The sequence below is a fragment of the Cupressus sempervirens genome, chromosome 4 (genome assembly GCF_028749045.1).
Source record: "Cupressus sempervirens isolate cs-2001-9-10 chromosome 4, ASM2874904v1, whole genome shotgun sequence".
Taxonomy (NCBI): domain Eukaryota; kingdom Viridiplantae; phylum Streptophyta; class Pinopsida; order Cupressales; family Cupressaceae; genus Cupressus; species Cupressus sempervirens.
In genome coordinates, this window is record NC_143121.1 from 594,697,970 (window position 1) to 594,710,737 (window position 12,768).

Below are 12,768 nucleotides of genomic sequence, written 5' to 3' on the forward strand. Positions count from 1 at the left end.
ATATGTATTTATATATTGTCATATATAATATGTGGATATGTATGTATAAATGCATATACACACACATATATAGACACACACATTTTTTTATATAGATATATGTTTGTATACATGCATCCTTTCCTCCCTCCCTTCCCATTTTCCTCTTCTCTCCCCCCCCCCCAATACTTTTCTATCTCCCTTCCCTCCTCTTTCTCCCTTTCTCCTCGTGTCACACCCTCTTTGTTCCCCTTCTTATCCTACTCCCTACCACCCTATTTCTCTCCCCTTATCCTATTCCATTTCTTTAGATCTTTCTCTTCTCTCTCTCTCTCTCTCTCTACTAATCACACTTAAGGTTCTTGTTTTTTGACACCAAAATAACAAATTGGTAATGTCCATTACAACCACTAGACTTATAGAAGACATAAGAGGTAGTTAATCCTTGTCATAAATGCCATGAGGGATACTAATTCTCACCCTATCTCTCTCTTTATCCTATAATATCTCTCTCCCTTTCCTTCCCTCTCCCTCTCTAGATCTCTCCATCCCTCCCTATTTTCCCTTTCTCTCCCCTTATCATATTCTCTCTTCTTTCCTCCTATACCTTACCCCCCCCCCCCTCTCTCTCTCTTTCTCTCTCTCTCTCTCTCTCTCTCTCTCTCTCTCTCTCTCTCTCTCTCTCCCTCCCCCTGTGTGTGTGTGTGTGTCTCCCCCTCATCTCTCTCCAAATCCCATTCTTCCTCTCTTCCTATCCCATCCTCTCTTTCTCTTTCTTTCTCCCTCTTTTCATTCCCTTTTCAATCCTTATGTATTATTATTCCCTCCCCATCTACCTCTATCCCTTTGAATTGATCTCTATTTACCCCCTTTATACTCTCCATATCTCTCTCTCTCTCTCTTATACAAACTTTCTTCTCATTCTATCTTTCCATTCCTCTCTCTATCCCTATCTTCCACTGTCTTCTTATATTTATCTCTCTACATCCCTCTCCCCTATCCCCCTCTTGCTCCATCCCTCCTCTTTCACTCTCCATGTCCCTCTCTATCTCCATCTCCCTCCCTCTCCCTCCTCCTCCCCATCTATATATCTACCCTCTCCCACCCTTTTGCTTTATTTGGTCTCTCTCTCTCTCTCTCTCTCTCTCTCTCTCTCTCTCTCACACACACACACACACACACACACACACACACACACACACACACACACCATCTCTCTATGTTTCCCTTTCTTTTTTCTTTATCCTATCTTCTCTCTCTTATTCCTATTTGTTCACCCTATCACCATCTCTCGATCTCTCTATATTTCCCTTTCTCTTTCCTTATCCTTTCTTATCTTTCTCTTATTTCTATTTGTTCCCCCTATCACCATCTCTCTCTCTCTCTCTCTCTCTCTCTCTCTCTCTCTCTCTCTCCCCATGTCTATGTGTTATGAAGAAACTTAAAATTAATATTAGTTCTTAGAACACAAAATGGTTTTATGAAATTTAGTATTGATGTTACCAATGCATATTTTGAACATCTTATTTTAACTTTTAAATAACATGCATGAGTTTCCTAAAAAAATTATATTTTTTACATCATTTGACCAATTTTTTGACTAGAAACTTGGTGCACTTACCCGAAAATTAATTCATCCTAACTTGATTGTTCCATTATGTGAATATTAAATTTATCTTAACATGAGAAAGGTTTATTTTATTCACCACTTCAACAATCGAATCCTATTTCTTTGCACAAAGTTTCTCAAGCTCCATCTATAATTCCTTGAAGATCCATTTATTTATTTATTTTTGTAGTTCCCATATCAAATTTGATGGTCTTCATATCCATAAATTGTGATAAATATTATTATTATAGAGATCATACCAAATTATGAATAAGGAAAAAATATGATTTGTGAGTAGAAAGTACCATCCATGCTTTGAACAAAACTACTGCCAACATTCCTAAAAATAAGGGTAACTCAAAAGAATACGATTGACACATTCTTATCAAAACTTATATTATCATTATCCTTCTGTGTGAAGCCACCCATGTGAAGACCTTTACCTTTGATACACATTTCTTATTCCAACAAAGTTTTATCGAGATGTGAAGTTCCTCCAATTGATTTTCTTTACTTAAGATCATTTGTCCATATTTTATGTTACATTAACTTGATTTCTCTTTTACCCATGTTAGATGGTCTAGTCCTTCTATGAAATTAATCACTCTATTCTTCAATATTTTTTGAAGATCTTTTATCTCTACAACATTCAACTATCATTGCAAAAATATCCCATGACATAAAAATGGACTAAATAGTGCTTATGGAAACAAGGAGATGGCTCTTCTTTTATAAGAATTGGAAGAAAATGAATGGTTGAGATTCAACATGAGATGAAGGGATATAATTTCTCATTATTAATAAGGTGTCCATGAGGTGGAGGCCAAGTGGACTCTATGTGGATTAGGGTTTGACCATTCAATAAAGAGGGGAAAATGCTCAATCATGTGTGAGAAACCTTTAAAAGTTATTGGTCAATAAAAAAGTGTAAGAGGATTGGAAGAACAAGGTCACTCACACACATGTGAGAAAATTTAGTTCACATGTGCAAGAGGATAAATGTGTAAGTGTGTGTAAGTCTTGTGTAAGAATCACATGTGAAGGGGACAAGGGTGGAAAAAGGTATAAGATTCACATGTGACTTGTAAAAGTTGTTACTTGGAAAAATCAATCACTGGTTATAAGATGTTTTTTATTGAGGTTGTCATTGTCAAAAAATAATGTTAAGACATATTGGAGTCACTATCGAGAAGAAGGTGTTATCAAAATTAAACAAAGGTTGTTAGGATAAAGGCATGTTTATTACAAAGTTAGTTTGAAAATTTTACTTGCGAAAGGAAAATTAAAGATTAAACTCAAGGATGAAATAAAAAGATGAAAAAAAACCTAACAAAGACTTGAGGAAACCCTAATAAGGTTAACCACACAATTAGGTCAAGCAAGCAACAAAAGATAAATTAAGGGAAGACGATAAGAGTGATATTTAGTGATACATAAGGGAAGAAGAAGAAAAATGAAGCTGCATAAGATATTAGTGAAATTAGATAGATTAGAGATCAAGAGGAGAACATAACATAGGGAAAGTGAGAAGGAATCTAACAAGCTTTAGGAGAAAGAAACTATAGGTCAAATTTCTTGTTGATTTATTCCTAACAATTTAGCAACAAGATTGTGAAATCCCTTACCCAGGTAATATCTAAGCATTCTTAATAGTTATTTTTAGGAACTCATTGTAAATCCTTTAATAGGGTTAATTCCATATAGGAAGGATTAAATATCTTAACATAATAGTCTTTGACAAGACTTAAATACTTCTAATAGGGTATTAATCACTACTAACAGGGTGAGTCACTTAGAAGGTGACACTTTGTAGCCTTAACTAATTTTTTTTTATTGTTGCAGTGATGAGTTGTGGGTATCATCCCCACCATAGTTTTGCCCTCTAATCAAGTATTTTATATTAGACCAAAATACCGTGTTTCAATGTTTATGTGTTGCATATTCATTTATTAGCAAGTTACATGTTATCGATTATTCTTATAATAGTTATTGGTAAAAGGAAAAACTAATATCGGTACATGTGAATGTAAGAGTTGAAGTTTGAGATTGATAAAAAAATTTGTGAATTATTTTAGATATTGATTCAATACCTCCCACCCCAACCTAAATCTTTCCAACAATTGTTATCATATCTTTTGCCTCTATGGAGGGAATGTTGAACAACTTAGAGTAGATTTGAAATAATAGAAAGCTACAAGTATTAGAAATAGTTAGAAGAAGCCCTAGAAGATGGTAATGAATATATACATGATCTGGAAAATAGGCTAAAGATATTATTTTCAAAAAGGAAGGAAGTCTCTATATCAATCTTTCTCCAGTTTGAACTAGTTGCATATATCTTAGAAATTTTGAATATACAATCTTGAGAAATGTATGCATAATAAACTAATAAATATTAATAATAAAATAACATGGATAAATGTCTTGATAAGTGGTTGTGATTTAATTTTATAACACTTTCTTCTCCTTTTAAACTATGATATCTAATAAGACACAATTAGATGACACTATTCTCTATGTAGGCTAGTAGAAAAATGGAGTATCTGCAAACTAGCAATAATAAATGGACTCACAAAAGTCAATCTTCTACCTAATTGTTATTTCAAACTATATACAAAGAGGTTTGAATATCTCATGAACATATGGTTCAAGAAGGAGTTACACACATGAAGAATGCAATTTGGAGAGACATGCATTTGAAATGTTGATAAATTATGAAAAATATAAGGGCTAAAAAATTAAAATAATCATAGAGGCTGAAATATTAAAGGGATTTATAAGAGGCTAGTAGAATTTCATGAATCAAGTTCAATTTATTTGAAAAATAAACTTAGAATCCTTTCCTTAAATTATTATACCAATAATACCATAATATTTATGTATGCTTATACATTTCATTTATACTACATATTTGTCATATTTTAAATATACATATACATACTTGTATATTATATTTTAAATATATACATACATACATATACATTATATGTGTGTTTATGTGTGTAACATGTACAAATGTACATAAGTACTATGAGATTTATTTACATAATAAGTCATAACTAGCACCACAAGGAAAATGAAGAGCATCCATGTTCCAAATCAAAGGTAAAAAATTTTGTTTCACTTAATGTTTATGTGTGTGTGTGTGTGCATTTTTAGATTAGAGGAGCTAATAATCTCATAGTGGAGACTTGGTATTATCTAGTCTATCCTAGTCTACTTCTCCCTAACCAAAGTAGTTTATAGAAATACTGGATAACTCAGTGGCAGGTTGGTACTTGTGCCCTATCCCCTCTCTGCCAATGCTTACCTCCTTCGTCATGCCCTTGCAAGATGGATAACATAATGAAAACATATTTCTCAAATCATACAAATGAAATTAAAGTAACCTTAGTAAATAACTATATTAACTAACCATTCCCACTTCATATAAGATTACAATGAATAACCAATTGATATTCTATTTCACATGAAATCATAATGAATAACCAATTTAACAAAAAATTTCTAATTCACATAAAAAATTGATGACTATATAGAACATTTTAAATATAGACAAAATATAAGATGCTATATGTACTAAAATAAGTAAAGAGAAGTCTTCAAGTTATTATCATTTTGACCTCTCCAAAAAATGCATGAATCTTTAATTCATCCTTTTTATGCTAATTGTGCTCAAGGTTGAATAATCTTGTATTACATATTCTTTCTTTGGTTCACATCTCCTGTTGGATCACCTTATACCCTTGAATCTCAATGTCACCTTTCCTTTTGCCTAGTTTTTTATTTAGGTAGAAAGTTGTGTGCATGTGATGCCTAGTTTTGTTATGAAATTCCTTAGTTTCACACAAGTGGGACCTACCATTAGTTCATTTAAAATACCCTCTTGTGTGGTCCTTAGTCCTAAATTTGAACTGGCAGGACAAATTCCAAATATACTTTCAAGGTTCTTGTTGCGTTGATCTTTATTGAAATTGAACCTCTACATTTAGTATGTTGGTAAACATATTTGTCACTTGCAAATTATACAATTTATCCCAATGGAGTGTATGAGGAAAACTATAACAAATAATTGGATAGGACCTTGATATGTGACCTTCCCCTATATTTAGAGGGGTAGTTCCCTCGTAAGATATAATTTTTTATTTTTCAATTTAAAATGCATTAGCTTGGAAAATTTAAAAGAAATCCATTGACAAAGAATATACAAATGAATTTAATGCTTCTACAAATTAACTTGAGTGACTAACATGAATAGTGAAGACCTACGCTTAAGGGGATCAATTTCATCAAAGGCATAAAAGTTTCAGACAGAGCTATCGATGCTTTTTCGGAGTGAAACCAAGAAAGAAAAAGGTAGGTTAAAATATGTAACTCTTACTTTATCCCTAAAAGTATTTCTAAACCTTGGAGATTTTTTTATTTTTTTATTTTTTGAATCGAGTACATTACCCTGGATGGGCACTATTCCAAAATTTATGGTAATCATTTCATGTTGGTGAACAATTTTAGTCATGGGGTTAGGATTAATTTCCCTTTTTACCTCATGCAATCTTTGGATAGTAGTATTATAATCTTACAAAATGACTTAGATGGGGACCATGCTTATCATGATGAGCTTATGGTTTTAAACATGAACTTTTTGAAAATGAAGAAAGTGGAAAAGCCTCATATGAGTAGGAAGACTCTTGAGGATAATGATGCAGAAGGGAATGAGTCTAAAGATGTCTATGAGGATGAGATGTATGAGGAGTTTTAGCCAGTGGAGAATAGGATGAATATTTGTATCCATTGTGGGTCATCTTCTAAGAGAATGAAAAGGAACAATGATGAGGTGGATTATGATACTAATTTGGGTACTGATGAAGAGATTGTGGAGAAAAAAAGGTAAGAAGGGTAAGGGGAAAAAATTGGATGTGGAAACTCTCTCATATATGGGGGCTATGGAAATTAAGGTTAAGAAGGGGATGTCAATTTGAACCTAGAAGATAACACTCAGAATGTCAATGTGAACCTGGGGGAGGAAAAGTTTAGACAAAGCTTTAATACTAAAGACCATGGGAATGTGACTGGTGTGTTCGGTAACCTAGGTATGACGAGGAGGGATATTGATTTGATTAAGGATCAAATGCATGATATCTTGAGGGAATTTGAGCATCTTAGTTAAATTAATGGGGGAAGACAACTTTGGTTTAGCACTTGGATAGACATATTGATCTTATTGGTACTACTGAAGATATAACAAATATGATGAAAAGAGTTCCACCCCTGGAGGAGATAGTCAAAAATATGGAAAAAATCATGAAATATTTGTAGAATAAGGTTGATAAGTTGGGTAGAAGAGCCATGGGTATTGAGAACACAATGAAAAAGATTGTCGAATAGAGATGCTCAATTTTAAATGCCACTGTTGAAAATATTAAGATTCTTTTGGAGAAGTTGGAACAGGGGAGAAAGGACCATGGTAATAAGGAGATGAAAGATGATCAAGGACCTAGTAAATATACCAAGGAAATTTCAAATAAACCTAAGGCTATGGAAGATAAAGAGCTTGACAAGCTAAATGCTTCTACAGTTAAAATGAACATTTTGGCTGATCAGGATGTGGACCTGTTGAAGACTTTCTAGCTATTCTTTTGTTGTCTTTATTTGGTCTTTTTGCTGTCTCCTTTTTTTCCCCCTTTCGTTGAGGGTTCTTTGGTTTTGGATGCTACTAATCTAGGTTTTGATGCATGGTTTCATTTGGACTTTTAATGCTTATATGTTTTTCTCGTTGTAATGGTTTTGGGTCCTATCAAAACCTATTTTTACTTAATCAAAACAATCAAGACCTATGCTTGAAAGCTAGAAAAAACACCACATTTTATCTAGCTATCTACGAGAATTATAAGAATTCTATAAAAATACAAATTATGATAAGAATCAAAGCCTTGATTATTTAGATTTAGGGAAAAGAGTTCCAAATTTGTTTATTCTCATATTCATATACTAATTATACAAGAAAAAATTATAATTACAAAGACAAGATTCATAATTATTTCCAAAAATTATCTTGCAACAAAATTCTAACATAAGTGTTCTCTTCTTCCTTAAAAATTAAAAAAAAAGTCCCTTTTACATGTGTTATTCATGAATTTATAAGTCATTCTGGCATAACCAACTTCTTGAGTTAGTAACCACGCAAATTGTTATAATTTGGAAAGTTCTAAGGATGGTTCATAACTAATTCTAATTCTTTACAAAGTCCAACTTTCAAGGCCTAACCATAACTAATAAAAATTTAAGGCTTTTACTAAAACCAAAATTAGTCCTAAAGTTGGCCATTTACAAAATATACAAATAAAACTTGAAGACAACTTTAGAAATTCCTATTTTGAAATTCAAGTGTGAGTACTAGTATCTCCTACATCTTCTCTTTGATATAAAGGTGTAGTGAGCAGTTGAGTCAAATTAATCTGGTATCATTTGAATGATTTGATTACCCATGCCAAAGTTTTATTTTTTATCATAACTAAAATTAGCATTTTTAGCTTGCATAAATCATGGCTTTACCTGATTTTATCCAACTCTAGAGTGTAACCTGGTAATATGAATTACTTGCCACTAAGAGGGTGCTCAATCTTACCATGATGTCTACATCCAAACATTGATTACCTCCTAGTTCAAAGTGTTAGAAATAGGGATTAATGAGGCCAGGTGAATTAGTAATCTACAAACTTTAGTTGCCAACTGGATATTATTACTTACTTTAAACCATACATAAAAAGGAACTAAAGTAATGTTGAATAGTAATAATAGAAATGCACAAAGATAACTCATAACACCATATTTTGTTAACTAGGGAAGCCCTAGCCAAAAGAAAACCCCAATGGGGATGATACCCACTAGATAATTAACTGATATATAAGTTCCTTGTTAGAGGATGGACCCTATTAAGAGTCAATAAAAAAATTCAATATAAGAAATCTCTATTAGGAGACTTTGAATCCCTATTAGGAGATTCCCACTCTATTAGGAGTTGTGGAAACAATGTTAGGAGTTGTAGTATAAAGTATGCAAGATGAGCCCACTACCCAACCATGCAATTTCAACTACAAGAAGAGCTCACTACTCAAACAAGTAATTTAATATTATTTGTCTTCCTTATCTAATCTTTGATCTTTAGCTCAATCTCAAATCACCAGATAGCTCATACAAAACTTTGCATATACTACTTTCACAAATGTTCTCTCACTTCGCATAACTTCACAAGCACATACAAGCACTTCGCTTCCTCATAATATCAAGATAGCACACTTCTTATCACAAGAAGTCTTTTGCATAAATACCATGCCTTTACATAAATTACTATTGGGTTGACTAGGACCACAATTAACTTTCCAAGTTAGAGTATGCATCTAGGATGTCGGCTCGAATTGGACAAGTAATTATTTTGTAAACAAAACAATTCTTTCCTTCAATTTCGTTGCCTTGCATCATCAAAACATGATTATATCTATTTTGTACAGTCCATACAAACTTTAAAGATTATACAAGTCATCACCAACATGTATACTATCTCCATGTAATTTTTCTTGTCATAATATGACATCTACAACATGTTATAAACAAAATACTATTGTAAATAGATTCTATACTTAGACAATTTTTTGATTACCAAACACTAAGTATCTTTATTTCTGAGGTTTTTTTGTCAACATGCACATCATGCATTTCCATTAATGACAACAATTACATATCACAATTAGCCAATTGTCAAAAAAAATTTCCCTTTGGCATTGATGGCAACAAAATAGGGAAAATTGGCTAAGTGATAAAACTTAACTATCAAAATAAACATTACATCTATTATAACTTGTTCAACTTTACATATATGCTCCCCCTTATAATATACTTTATAATTTTACAATATTTGCATGTATTTCTCCCAACAATCTTTCCTTTTTTCATGTATGCAATTTTTGCATCTCTCCCCCTTTGATATCAATGACAAAGGTCAAAATGTCAAGATTCTATCCATAAACTATCAAAACTACAGTCCTTCCTTATGTTGATATTATCTTCATACAATCATAAAAAATGGTCTTCAAATTGTCCATACCTTTGTTCCATGTTTCTTTGTTGGACTCGACTGATGTGAGAATTGCACATAAAGCATATGATGCAATCTCAACTACATTGATATCTGAATACAGAAAGTTTTTATGTGTCCTTGGCCTCGACACATTCCTCTAGCTACTTCTCAACAAAAGATAACTTTAGAGCAATAGATTCTCTAAAATCATATGTTCTCTTCAAAATATGCTCTTTTTGAAGTTCCAGTTTCTTGATCTCTCTGTGAACATTGGCAACTTGACTCTCAAAATCATCAACATTCCTAGATGGATGTTGGATCTGGCTACATAGAGCCTCTAGCTTACTCATCTTAATCTCTAACTAACTATCCAAATATGTAGTCAATTTGTATGACAAGGTACACTTAACATACAAGGCTTTCCCTTCCTGCTAACATTTCCAAAGCTCTTTTATGCATGTATCAAGATAGACTCAGTTGTTCTTGATATTCTAGAATATGGCACTAAAAAAGTTAGCATCATGGGAAATTTGAGCCTTCACCTCTGCAACATTTAGAAAATTACTAAACTCTTCATTAAAGGACTCTAGCACTGCCCATGCTCTCTATTAGGGTCTAACTTAGTATATTGTACTATCAAAGTATTGTATAGTCTATCAATTACTTCCATTAATGATCTCTACAAAATTTTCACCATTTTATTCTTCTGTAAAAGTTTAGATAAGGATGAAATCATATCAGTCTAATCTTCATCATCAATAGCTAAACTAGCAAGAGAGAGCAAAGTAAATGAACTAGATGGTTTAGTTTCATCCTCCCTCTATTTCTTTGTTGCTTCTTGTGCTCTTTTCTCTTCATCTTCTTTCTTTTCTTTTTCTTCTTTCTCTCTCTTCTATTTTGATCTTTTCCTCTCTTCTTCCTTAGTTTTCTTTTTCTTCTCTTCTTCTAAAATCTTTCTCTTTTCTTCATCTTCCTTTATTTTTCTTTCTTCCTCAAGCAATTGATGCTTAGCTTCCTCTATCTTCTACTTTTCTTCTTCTAGTAACCTCTTCTCTTCCTCAATTTGTTTCAACTTTTCCTCAATATCTTCAGTATCAGGTATATTTGGTTCAGAACTACCAAATGAGTTAGTATCATCTATGTTAAGAGTAATATTGGTTTGATCAATCTTCATGGTGTCACCACATACTGATACTTTCGAGGTTCTAGGAGTTGGGAGAGATGTTTCTTGTGACTTTGATATCATCTTATTGATAGTTGTTGTAGTCTTATCCTTCTCACTAACTATAAATAAGAATGGCCTCAACTTATTCCTTAAATATGGTGTAAGGTTATTCAAAAATCTCTTAATTTCATCTTCATCACTAGCCTTGTAGATAGTCCTTAGTATAGACTTCTGAAGTTCAAGGTCTTCTTCCCTTGTAGGAGTCTTCTTATCTATAAGTCTCTCATAGACTTTCTAGTTCACTACTCCTTTGATATCTTTCATATTAAGAACATTATCTATAATATATCTCATAGTAGATATATCAATATGATCCTTCTTAAAATTTATGTATAATTCATAAAACTTGTTCATCTAAACAAAATTTCCCTCATTCGAAATTGCTACATTAATCTTCTCAATCTTTGGCTTCCAAGGTTGCTAAGCTTTGCCTATTGCTTGTTTAGGTGGAGTCACCTTTTTAGCTTGTTTGGTTTCATGTTCCTCCTCTTCCTCATTGCTTGACTTAATTTTCAACAATGTTTTCTACCTCTTACCAAGTCTTGTGGCCATTTGTTTGACTCTATTTTCCTTTAAAGATACTACTTCAACCAATCTTTCTGATTTTCTTTTGTGCTCACTAGGCTGAACATTAGATACTGCCACATATGGTATGCTCTACTCCAAAGATGTCTTAACAACAAAAATTGACAAGGCTTGTATGTTTAATACACCTTGCTTCCATGTTTGTATTACAACATCAAATTCACTTTCTGACATTTCAGCCTCAAATAGTGCCTTCTTCATGATTAACTCAACCTTCTTGTGTGATGCCTTCTCTAAGGTTTCTTGATTAGCATGCTGAGTAATCTCATCATAGGTACCAAATCTATATTCTGATTTGTCTTTCTCTGAACTCAACAAAAAATCAATTTAGATAATTGCAACATCATCACTCAACTCATAGCTCAAGAGATCTAAAAGTGTCTCCCAAGGTTCTACTGCTTGAATATAAGTATGATCTGTATCAACTAGAATACATATATCCTCCTTTAATCTATCCACAATTGCTGGTGAAATCCTAAATCTTTGTTTCCTCTCATTCTAAAAGGTCCTCATAATTAAGTTTCTACTATCTAATATCTTATCTTTAGGGTGCCTTTTGCATACCTCTATGATCTTCTCCATAGTGCATCTACCACTACTCATTATATCTACTATTGATAAGTAGGGAAATCTCTTCATTACATGGAAGAATATGTGATTTATCAATGATTGGAATCTAAACACATCATTCTTTGTTCTCTTAATCTTTTCTAGGTTCTCCAAGAGTTGCATCCTTAGTATTTCACTTAGATTCACTTGTTCTTTCTCCACACTTAATTATCATGTAAGCTACATATATAAATCCAACTTAGAGTTCATCTATCTTAGAACTTGTACAAACTAAATAAGCAATAATTCTACTAATAAATCTCACATCATCCTGCTTGATGGAGCTGATTACCATAGCCTTATCATTGTATACTGCCTTAATATAACTTTCTACTTTCTTCTTTACCAATTTCTCACCTATGGATATATTACCTTCTTTGCTAAGACTAGTTACCTCATGTATAAGGTCAGCTGAAATGTCTACTACATTATCTTGCATCCATAATTTACCATCATGTATCCTACTCAATATGATTTGAGTCCATTCATCTATATCTAGCTCATGGTAGAAATAATATTTAAACAAGTCTAATTATTTTAAGTGTTCAAATTCGAGCTTCATAGTCATGTTGAGGTTAAAGACTAGTTCCATATCCTTATTCATATATTCACTGCCAATTAATTCAAACTTGCAATTCAAATAACTTTCTACGTCTTCTAGGTAAACTACATTATTCAAAGTGATAG